Genomic DNA, 12,915 nt, shown 5'->3' on the forward strand with positions numbered 1-12,915 from the left:
ATGAACGAAACAGAAATAATATATCATATATATCGTATTTTGCATCAGGATTACTTATATCATATATATAACTTGATTGATCTCAATTGGGTAACCTATGGACGATCGATGTATCGTTGTTCACCATACTAACATCGAATTCCAAAGCATAGTCAACATCAATCATCCAAATCGTACACACATGATGTCAAATTTAATTACTCGTTTATTCTTTAATTCATTCTGTCTTTTAATCGTATTAATACAGAAAATACAGAAAATAAACAATTATCAGATGCATGGTTTCGTAAGTGGCTCTGATACCACTGAAGAAGAAGAGCGATCCAAAACGCAGCGGAATTTAAAAATTTCTCCTTTAGTGATCCTTACGAATGGGCATTATCAGTGATAGAATCATTACCTCTTGTGGTGATTGAAACCTTTGATGCAGATCTATGGAGCAATCACGAACGTTGAATGGTGACAACGCCTCTACTCAGTCCACACAAACGGATTCCTTGAATCTCAGTGCTAGCTGCTACGAGTGAAGGCTTTGAGTGACAGAGAGAGAGAGAGAGAAACGAAATTACAACTGCACAAATGCTTCTACACAAGGGTTCTATTTATAGAACCACTTGTGTGGGCTGCAAGCTAAAAAGCCCACTTATGTGTATGTGGCCCATATCTTATATTATGCCAAAATCACTTAAGCGCGTAGTACATTACCATATTTCGTATTCTACTTAAGTACACCGTACCTTACGATGTTCTACAATTCACTTAAGTACGTCGTACGTTACGGTGTTCCTTAGTTACTCTATCTCTCATCAATCTGTCCTTTTGTGTGTGACCTTGTAGGTTTTCGCGACATTGGCAATTATATTAAATCACGTATTTGACATAATAAACAATGAGCGGTATCTAGCAACACATCTAGCAACACATCACTGCTACAATTTCAGAAACCAAAAATACAAGAGAAAAGGAGACTAGTCATCCTAAGGACCCCTAAGCACAATATCAGAAGATCTGACTGCAGGCGCATACTTCCTTCGGATGCGCCGAATCTCAGACTCAAAAGAAGTCTTCATCTGAGTCTTCTCAAGGACAAGCTGATCAACAATCTTCTTCCAAGCGACGGAAGGTCGAGGCATACTAGAGGAAGATGAAACCTCTGGTCCTCTCTGTCTCTTCGTTACTCGGTCTTCAAGAAGCTCAATAAGTGCATCTTTGTCCTTAGACTCAAGCTGTAACTCCTCAGGCTTTCTGCTCAAAGCATGGAATCACTCTTCCCACATATCCTTCTCTTGTTTCATCTTGGAGAGTGCATCTTCCAACTCCTCTACATCTTAGGTCTCTCACAAACATAAGGCATCTTCAATTCCAAAGAGTGTAAGCTTCTAAAGCTACACAATTGCGTGGATCAAGTTCGGATCTTCCTTTTCTATGTACATTATGCCAAGCATGAATCATCTTCAACTTCAAATGTTGGGGATCTTTACCCTATTGATAGAAAATACCTTTTAACAAAGTGTTATTAGGTTTGTCTCTCAAGGGGAACCCAAGTTGAAAACGAGCCAAAGCAGGGTTGTAGTTAATTCCTCCTTGTGTACCAATGAGAGGCACATTAGAGAATTCACCACAACTATCAATAATATCCAAACTACTCAATGAATAATCATACCAAACTATATCATCATTAGTGAGAGACATAAGTCTCTGAGACTAACTTAGACATTATTTGTTCTCCACAAAAGCAGGCGTCTGAGGCAAGTGCAAAATAAACCACTTGTACAGAAGAGGAACACAACACACAATAGTTCCACCACCTTTAGAATTCCTTAGATGCAAAGAGAAATACATATCACCTAACAAAGTAGGCATAAGATTCCCAATCAAGAAAATTCTAATGGTGTTAACATCAACAAAACCATCAATGTTAGGGAACAAAGCTAAACTATAGATGAGCAATACAAAGATAGCTTCAAAAGCATCCACACTACCAGCTTGAGTAAAGGCAGTAGTTTCCTTGATGAGGAACTCAGAAGTCAATCCAAATAATCCTCCTTTCTTCACCCAATGAGCCTCAATCTCAGACTTCTTCAAAAGAAGAGCTTCAACTATAATATGAGATCTGGGAATCTCTTCCAATCCACTAAAGGGCACTTTGCTAGAAACAGGTATTCCCAAGAGATGGGCATACTCCTCTAACGTAGACACACACTAATAATCAGGAAAAGTGAAGCAACGATAGAGAGGGTCATAAAACTGAACCAACACACTCAAGAATCCTTCAATCACATCAGAAGACAAGATAGATAGAAGCTTCCCATGACGTTGCTTGAAGTCCAAAGGATCTAATACAAAGGATGATAGCTTCCTTAACTCTTTCAAATCCGGACATTTGAAACTGTTCTTCTTAGTGTTCCTTCGTCCATAATCCATGGTCTAAAAATATTTGCAAATAAGACCTTAGTTCCTTGAAATTTTCATGTGATGAATGTTATGATGCACATGAATACATGAATGCAAAAATCACAAATAAGGGATCACACACAAGGCAAATAAAAAAAGGTCAAGGGATGAATCAAGTCATTGTCAAGATCAATCATCCATTTTGGTGGATTATGGTTTACACCTTATCAACACCCAAGTTCCATAGATATTGACAAGACTTGATTGGATCAACCAAGAATCAAGGGTTTATTGTGAGTCACGAGCATGGAGTCTGGGTAAGAACCATCCTAAAGGAGGGTACTAAGGATAAAACCTGTAGATCGTGTTCTAAAAAGTTCCCAAAGTCTTAATTCCATCTATCGGATATTATAGGTTAGGATAACTGACTCATTAACCCATAATATTCTCAAGAGAAACTCGTCTGAGTGTAGTATCATGTAACAACTGTTATCAAGTCTACACCTGAATAGTCTCTGCACTACGTCCTAAATAGGCCAAGATGGGTTAAATGTTCTACGGTCCTTATCATACCCCAATTTTGTCCAGGCATTTTTAAATTTTCATAAATTTGATTTCATTTGTCATTTTGCATCATATGTACAGCATGACATGCATTTCATCATGAAAAATACCTAAAATATCCGTCGGAATAAATTATTGAAAATACAGACAAATTAGTTAAACCATTTCTCAAGTACGTGTAAATCGGCGGGTAAAAAGTTTCAAAATCAAAATTGCAGACACCGGTATTATTAATCTACGGTTCATGTAGTTTAACCTGGTTTACTCATTATATTTTTCAGCGACTTTTTCACTTGCATTTTGACCCGTCTGAGCCTTTTAACCGGTGAAAATTTATTTCAAAATTAAAAGAAACGCTGTATTTTTTTAATAAGTATATTTCATACTGGTCGTTTTAATGTATCCGATTTAATTTTTTGAGCAAATTTTTGCCCAACTTTTATTCATTTCTAGTCGTTTTAATTTTATTTTTCCGGCAAAATATTCAGAAAAAAATAAATAGAATTTTTCATGTCTTTAGTTTATTTTGAACACATTAATTTAAGGAGTTGTCAATTTTATTTGATTTAGTTGGTTTAAATGGTTTGATTCAATTAAATCATCTAGAAGGGGCATTTTAGACATTTTTAACGTTAATTATAATTTGTGTTTCTTTCATTTGATCTCAACCATTAAATCAGAAATAATGAATGACTCAGGCTAGTTATCCACACTTTTTCAATCAAGATAATTATTTAAAATGAATAAAAATTAAGAAAATCAAAGAAAAAATTCCTCTTATCTTGGGACAACTATCAAATCTTAATGGAGGATTTTATTTGATTTTTTTAAAAAAAAAAATATAAGTAAAACAAACTTTTCCACATTATTACTCTCTCTCTGCGTGGCAACAAGGGAGAAGAAGGGAAACGAAAAGCTGAAAGAGAAAAGAAAAAAAGAAATTGGAAAAGGCTCTCCAACGTCACTCTCACTCCACTCAATAACGACCCACTACCCACTCACCTGACCTACTCACTCTCATCTCGCAAAAAAGAGAAGATAAAAAGAAAACGAAAAACGGAAAAGAAAAAAGAAAAATGCTATTCTTACACTTAGTTCTACACCTACACCCATATTCTACTGTTCATCCGTACGGTGAACAGTAGAATATTATAATAATATATTATTTTAAAAAAATATATAAAAAAATATTATTTTTTAATATTATTTTTTATTATGTAAATGTTTATTAACCAATTTCATAATATTTTTAACCAACTTTATAACTTGTATTAACCAATTTTGATGGCTATTCAAAATTATTTTTAATGTCTGGACGTTCATTAACCAACTTCGACACTTCATTAACCAATTTTTTACATTTAATTAACCAACTTTTTTCACTATTTTAAGTCACTGTTCATAGACATTGTTCACGCGTACTGTTCATGTACTGTTCACGCACTGTTCAAAAATATTGTTCATAAAAATATTATTTTATTTTTAAAATACACTGTTCACCGTATAAATACGGTGAACAGTGTATACGGTGTAAGTATTTGGTGTAAGAAGTGGTGTAGGAATAGCAAAGCTGTACTATAATATCTAGTGGATTGCATTTTGTATGCAATACACTAGGTGTGCCAATTGTAAACCATCTCAATTCTTTTTCATTTACATCTATGTAATTAAGTAAATAGTCCATGTTACTGCATTGTTACTACAATTATTACTTGTGTTTACCTTTTTAGTTTAATAGACTTTTGGTCTGTTTAATTTTATATATATATATATATATATATATATATATATATATATATATATATATATATATATATATATATATATATATATATATATATATATATATATATGAGATTAATTGAAATAATTGAAATACGCTGTCAGTGTAAAAGGGTTGTACACCATCAGTTAATTATAGATGTTGATATTAAAAGAAGTTTGACTTTTATTTTAAAAATCTATAAAGTAATACAAACGGGTGATGGTGATGAACCGACGGTGTAAAACCTTTACACTGACAGTATATAGTAATTAATCTATATATATTACCTTCATTGTCAATATTGTTTTCATTTTATTATTATAATATTGAAATTTGGTTGTTTTCATTTTATTATTATAATTTTGAAATTTGGTGTTGTTTAATGTTGATTGCGCATTCCGTTACTGTATTGAGATGTTTGAATGGAGAGTATTGTCATAAATTTATAACATTGTAAATAGTTGCATTGGTGTTGTTTCGATTCTTTCTTCATTACAATTAAAATTGGATTAAACTCATGGATTCGGCAATTTCATGCCGCTATACCATCAAAACTTCAATAAATTAATAGAATATTTTTCACCGCGTTTGGATTTCGTGAATGACATTGGTCATGTTGTCATTTCGCACAAATCGGTTTTGAACACACCGATTCAATTCGATTATTTTATATCTGATATTGTCATTTATTTCTATCTCTTTTAATTAAATTAGTTAATTAATTAATTAATTTTTGTTAATTAATTATAATTAACTTAATTATTTGACTCAATTAAATATTTTTGATAATAAATCTTAATTAACTTAATTAATTGATTTAACCGAACATTAATCAATTAACTTTGGTAATTAAAAATTGATCAATTTATTTTACTACCATTTCAATCATTCTCAAACCAAGACCAATTCAATTTCATCGTCAATCCGAACCATTTAGAAAAATCACACAATTCTTGATTTAATGTCGAGCCCCTTTTTTCATATTATTGTAAGTCGACTGCTTTTAAGCATCACCATCAACCTCACATATAAATAATTTTACTAACATTCCGTACAAATTCAAACCATTTTCTAAAAAATTTAATTTCTAAAGAATTTTCTCTTTTAAACGTAAACTTGGGATGAAAAGGATATAGGAAGCATTCGCTTCACTATTTCTTAAGTATTCGAATGATTGACGGCCGTCATATTGCTCGAATTTTTATCACCCGACTAAAGCTTCAACCGCAATATTCAAATCATTTCTCTCAAATTAATACAAATTCTAAACCCTTTTAATTCTAAACCTCGGATAATAAAAGGATGGGAGGCATTCGCCTCACCATCTCTCGTATAATTGAATGATTGACGCTCGTCATATTTCTCAAATTAACGATCCCCGATTAAAGCCGTAATCGTACAAATTCAAATTACTTTTTCAAATGAACTAAAACTTCTAAAGACATGTCTTTTATAAATTAAATTTTGGATGATAAAAGAATGGGAGGCGTTCGCCTCACCATTCCTCGAATAATTAATCGATTGGCGCTTGCCATATTGCTCAAATTTTTGACTTCCGATTAAAACACTATACATAAACTTGGATAAAGGAATGAGTGGCGCACGCTTTATTGTTCCTTGAATAAGCAAGTGGGAGGTGCACGCCTTATTACCAGGCATATTCAAATTCCACAAACAAACTTTCAAAAATAATTCGAACGAAAGAGGGAGTAGAAGGCGGTCGCCTTACTATTCCTCGAAAAGAATTGAACGATTGGTGTGCACCACATCGCTCAATCTTTCGTCGTTCTCCAAAAAATATCTTAAACATACTGAACCTAATTTCTCGCTCCCGTGCAATCAAAACCGATCAAACAAAACATCTAACATATTAATTCAACTTGTCAGCCCGCGTGACCAAAACTCTTTTAAAAAAAACACTGTTTAATCCTTTGTAATGCACGCAACAAACTAGTGTTTAAGCCTCCACCGAGAGTAGACAAGCTGACGTTTAGCCTTTAGAACGCGATCTACACAGTCGTTCATTAAAAAACACCAGCCAAATCATAGTCCCCGAACTACGAATGCTCTGATTTCCTTATGGCACCATAAGGATACGTAGGCAGGAGATTGTTGTATCTTCGCGAGCACACTAATAAAAAAACTCCCTTTTCCCCCTTTCTGAGGTTTCCATCCATCTCTATTTTAATCTTTATCACTGGAAGAAAGAAAATAACATTCAACTAACATTCAAATAGCAAATTAGACTAAAAGGTTCTTGTTGAGTACAATGGACGTGAGGGGTGCTAATACCTTCCCCTTGCGTAATCGACTCCCGAACCCGAATATGGTTGCGACGACCATTATTCCATTTTTTTCTAAAGTTTTTATCAATATTTTCCTATTCCTTCATTGGGATAAATAAAGTTCGGTGGCGACTCTGTTCGAACAACATTTTCCGCGTCCATCGCGAGGGATCACATTATTTTTCGAGGTGCGAGAGATGGCGACTCTGCTGGGGACCCTGCTCCTAGCAAGAGATAGTCAAGCCTAATTTAGTCCAAATTGCTACGAATGTTAAAATGATATTCCTTTCTTCCGTATTGCTTCTTTGTATTTTGTTATGTTGCTTGTATGTAATGTGTTTTGATACTATGATATGGGGCTTGATGTATGCTGTGAGATAAGCTCCGTACCCGAGCTTCGAGAAGAACTTAGAATCCTGAGTTGTGTAGTATTGAACCGGGGGGTATACACCTCATTGGGACAATACGAAGACTCCACCTAGAGTAGATCTATTTGGAGTTTCCATCACAATATGGTTAGCCCATTATTATAGGGTAATTTTAAATACGATCCATGACTCTAGGAACCTCGCCTTAAACCCAAGTTTTGTTTTCATGATTGGCGATTATGTAGTATTGAACCGAAGGGTCTACACTCTGTTCGAACAATACGAGAATCCCACTTAGATTAGATCAATTCAGAACTTCCATCGCGATGAACTTCAACATAGGAGTATCAGACGTATATTATCTACTACCGGTTACTGAGTGAAGAGATAACAAAATCTGTCAGAGAGGACATCCATTACCGGTTAGGGTAAACATATTAAGGATGAATCGCTGAGGGCAACCAGGAGATGTATTCATTACCAGTTACTGGGTAAGAATAACCTGCTGGGGAAAATCCAAATAGGGTTTACAACTACCGGTTACCAGACAAAAGACCAAACAAAGAGAATATTTGTCACTAGTTAAAGTGAACATATCAAGGATAGACTCAAAGGGAAGAATATCCGTCATCATTTGAGATGAACATATCAAGGATAGACTACCGGGAAAAAGCAGGATTTACAACTACCGGTTACTGGGCAGAAGACCGCAAAGAGGAGGAAACCCATCATCGGTTAGGATGAACATATCAAGGATTAACCCTCTGGGGAATGAAATAGGGATTATAACTACCTTTTTACTGGGTAGAATACCAAAACGAGAATATCCGTCATTGGTTAAGATGAACATATCAAGGATAGACTCAGGGCAGGGGAAGAAAATATATGTTATCGGTTAGGATGAACATATCAAGGATAGACTTCTTGGGGAAACGTGAAAACGAATCCGCTGGGGAGAATAAAGGAAATATATTACTTTTACCGGGTACCGTGCAAGAGTAATATATTCGCAAATCGAGAAGAATATTACCAGTTACTGGGTAATAGACCCTCAGGGGACCCAAAAGCATCTATCTAGACAAGATCTAGAAAGAAAAGGTCAATCAAAGACTCAATGCAATGAGGATATAACTCAGGGGGAGTGATTCCATCCAGATAATCAACTAGGGAGGAAGCTAAACTAATAATCATCCATGAGGAAATAACTCAGTGGGGAATGAGAAAGGTTAAATTCTTTCTGCTTAAGGGGGTTGACACTATATAATGGAAAGAGGACAGACACACCGAATCTGCGCGGGGGGGAGGGATACCACCATAGCAGAGGATCGAAGAAATAATGAATCACAAAGTGCAATAGTGTAATAATGAAATCTATGAATGTATATGTATATGTATATGTATATGTATATGTATATGTATATGTATATGTTTATGTATATATGATGATTATGCTGAAAAAATGATCACAAAGGATACAAACATCAATGATCTGAATCATCAATACAACACTCAGCCAATCTCAACAGGAGGGAATCAACTGGAGAAAGAGAGATAAAAGAAGAACGCGAATTATCCATCTTAAAGGCTTAACCCTGGCTGGGGAAGAGGGAAAGATTTGCCGAGGGTCTGCACCATCAACTCTGCGGGGAATTTTAGGTCAACACCATATCAAATGGGAGACAACCTTGCAGAGGACCAGAAATATTGCTAAAAAATCAGTGCTAACTGAAATCCGCTGGCGACTTGAGGGGAAACAAAATTTATGTTGGATCTACGCAAACTGCTGAGAAAATGCACCTACAAATCAAAGGAGGCATTTACAAACTCAGTTGGGGGAACCAACAAAACTCGGTGGGAGATGCTGAAATGTTGTTGGGGAGGAAACAAAGATCACACCAACTGCTTGGGGAAAACCTACAATGCTTTGCATTTTAGGAATTACCTGTTCTCAGACCGCTGTTGATATTCCTTAAATAAAATCGATTTCTCTTAAAAAGTAACTGCTTTTATTATTTAAGAAAACATGATTTTGATTTTTAAAGTTCAATTTCAAAATGATCATTATAAAATTTAATTCTATTTTGCTGAAAGATAAATGAGAGTAGAAACAAATGGATAAAAAGCTCAAATTTATTTAATAGAATGGTAGTCTGTAAATGACAAGACTCCATAGATCTTTACAGAAGTTGAAAAATAGTAATGGAAAATGGCTACATTGAATACAATGATCACTAATCCTTCTACCGACTTCAATATCAAATATGCTCTTAGCTTCGGTTGAAGATGAATCATAACCGAACATCGTGCTCAAGAATGTCTTCAAGACTGAAGATCAACAGGATGCAGTTACTTGCCATAATCCCTAATTTTTCCATAAATTTCCCCAAGGCGGGGTACTCAATTTACCGGGATAATAATTCTGTTTTATGTCTCTAACTTTTGCCTGGATCCCCCTTTCAGGTTTTCAATCCACCGAGACGCTCATTTTTGCCTAATCCGCCCTTTCGGGTTTTCGACTTAGCGAGTTGTTCTTTTCTTTTTAGGCGAAGTATTTCTTGACTGCATCGGCATTCACAAGACGCGTGAACTCTTCAGCATCCATAGTTGTAAGAATCAAATCTCCGCCTGAAAAGGCTCTCTTAACAACATATGGGCCTTTGTAATTAGAAGTCTATTTGCCCCTAGAATCTGGTTTGAAAGATAAAATCTTCTTGAGCACAAGGTCACCTTCTCTGAACACACGAGGTCTGACCTTCTTATCAAAAGCTTTCTTCAATCTTTGCTGATATAACTGACCATGGCACATGGCAATTAATCTCTTCTCTTCAGTTAAATTCAGTTGATCATATCTGGTTCGACACCATTCAGCTTCTGTCAACTTGGTTTCCATCAAGACACACAATGATGGGATCTCAACCTCCACCAGGAGCATTGCTTCCATACCATAAACAAGCGAGAATGGGGTTGCCCCTGTTAAAGTGCGGATGGATGTACGATACTCATGCAAAGCAAATGGGAGCATCTCATGCCAATCTTTGTACGTTACAACCATTTTCTGGATGATCTTCTTAATGTTCTTGTTTGCAGCTTCAACAGCCCCATTCATCTTAGGTCTGTAGGGAGAAGAAATATGATGTGCAATCTTGAAGTCTTTGCAAAGATCTTCCACCATATTATTGTTCAAGTTTGATCCATTGTCAGTAATGATCTTACTTGGCACATCATACCGGCATATAATCTGATTCTTGATAAACCTCATAACAACTTGCTTGGTCACATTCGCATACGATGTCGCTTCAACCCACTTCGTGAAGTAGTCAATAGCCACCAGAATGAAACGATGTCTGTTTGAAGCTTTGGGCTCAATCATGCCGATCATATCGATTCCCCACATGGATAAGGGTCATGGAGAGGAAATAACATTCAACAGTGTCGGTGGAACATGAATCTTATCTGCATAGATTTGACACTTTTGGCATTTCTTCACAAACTTGCAATAGTCAGATTCCATTGTCAGCCAATAGTAACTTGCTTTCAACATCTTCTTAGCCAGAGCATGTCCATTGGAATGAGTACCAAAGGAACCTTCATGGACTTCAGTCATCAACATGTCTGCTTTATGTCTATCCACGCATCTGAGCAGAATCATATCGAAGTTTCTCTTGTAAAGCACATCACCATTCAAGTAGAAATTGTTGACTAATCTCCTCAAAGTCTTCTTATCTTTCAAAGATGCCCCAGGCGGGTAAATCTGACTTTGGAGGAAACACTTGATATCAAAATACCACGGGTTTTCATCTTTGATCTCTTCAACAGCGAACACATGAGACGGCCTATCAAGACGCATCACAGTTAGATTAGGAACTTCATTCCAAAACATCACCGTAATCCTTGAAGCCAGCATTGCGAGAGCATCTGCCATCCAGTTTTCATCTCGAGGGATATGATGAAACTCAACCTTTGTAAAGAAAGTTGAAATCCTCCTCGCATAATCTCTATATGTTATCAAACCGGGTTGATTCATCTCCCATTCACCTTTGATTTGATTCACAACCAAAGCCGAATCTCCATAGACGTCAAGATACTTGATTCTGAGACATAGTTGAGACCCAATCTTGACTTCCTTCACATCATCTTCGGAACCCAAGTTGACTAACACAATCTGCTCTTCGAATGGTTGAATGGCTTTTTTCCTCGTGCTCAAGTAGACGAGACAATTCATCAAACACTTCTTCCTCACTTTCTTCCTCAGCCTCAAACACATGGAATTCAAAGTTTGGAGAAGGAGTAGGATCATTGTAGTCAATGGGTTTAGAAACCAACCTGCATAATGATTTGATATTTTAATTTTAGAGAAGTGAATTGTGACAAAATACTATGCAGATGGACAAATATTATTTATTTATGTTTTATGTGATTACCATTTTAAGAAAAGCAAAAGGTAAAATAAAAACATCATAGATGTGGATGAACATAATTGCATTTTATTGATGATTAATTTGAAATATGCCCAACAATGTTCACTTCTCCCTTAGGCATAGGAGAAGGATTTTTCTAAAAATGATAAAAACAAATTACTTAGAGCAATGGATGATAACAGGAACATCAACATCAACCCAATTGTTGCAAGCCTTTCCATGCGTCACAAAATTGGTGCAGTCTTCATCTTCATCACCCTCGATCCCAACAGCTAAGTGTTATTCATTACTATGGATGAACCCTCCGCTATAGAAACTAGGTTGCACATCTTCATAAGACGACCCTCGCTGAAATCCTAATCCGAATATATTCTTGTTCTTGGCGACCTCTACCATTCGGCCCCACTGATCTGAACTGCCATCTTCAATAATCTTCTGAGCGTCTTTGAAAGAGGACACGAGTGCCCCGGTTTTTTTCACTTCAGCAATAGATAGAGCTTGGAACGGAGTTCCAACCTCCTCCTCAGCTTCAACATATGAAAAAGACGACAGATGGCTTACCAACAACGCTTTCTCCCCACCAACAATGACAAGCTTGCCATTCTTCACAAATTTCAATTTCTGGTGCAGAGTGGACGTTACTGCTCCAGCTTCATGGATCCATGGCCTTTCTAACAAGCAGCTATAGGCCGGGTGGATATCCATTACTTGAAAAGTAATTTGGAAATCACTCGGACCTATCTTCACTAGAAGGTCCACTTTTCCTATGACAAATTTGCGAGAACCATCAAATGCTTTGAAAATCACGCCACTGTACCTCATAGGGGCGCCTTGATAGGATAATCTGGACAAAGTTGACTTGGGGAGTACATTTAAAGAAGAACCGGTATCAACCAACACATTTGACAATGCATCCTCCTTGCAATCCATCGATATATGGAGTGCCAGATTGTGATTTTTGCCTTCCTCGGGAAGTTCTTCATCACAAAAACTCAAGTTGTTGTAGGAAATAATGTTAGCCACAATGTGGTCAAATTGATTCACAGTTACATCATGTTCGACGTAAGCTTTCTCCAACATCCTTTGTAATGCTTCTCTGTGCACTTCAGAATTCATGAGCA

Source organism: Lathyrus oleraceus, chromosome 4 (genome assembly GCF_024323335.1).
Source record: "Lathyrus oleraceus cultivar Zhongwan6 chromosome 4, CAAS_Psat_ZW6_1.0, whole genome shotgun sequence".
Lineage (NCBI taxonomy): Eukaryota > Viridiplantae > Streptophyta > Magnoliopsida > Fabales > Fabaceae > Lathyrus > Lathyrus oleraceus.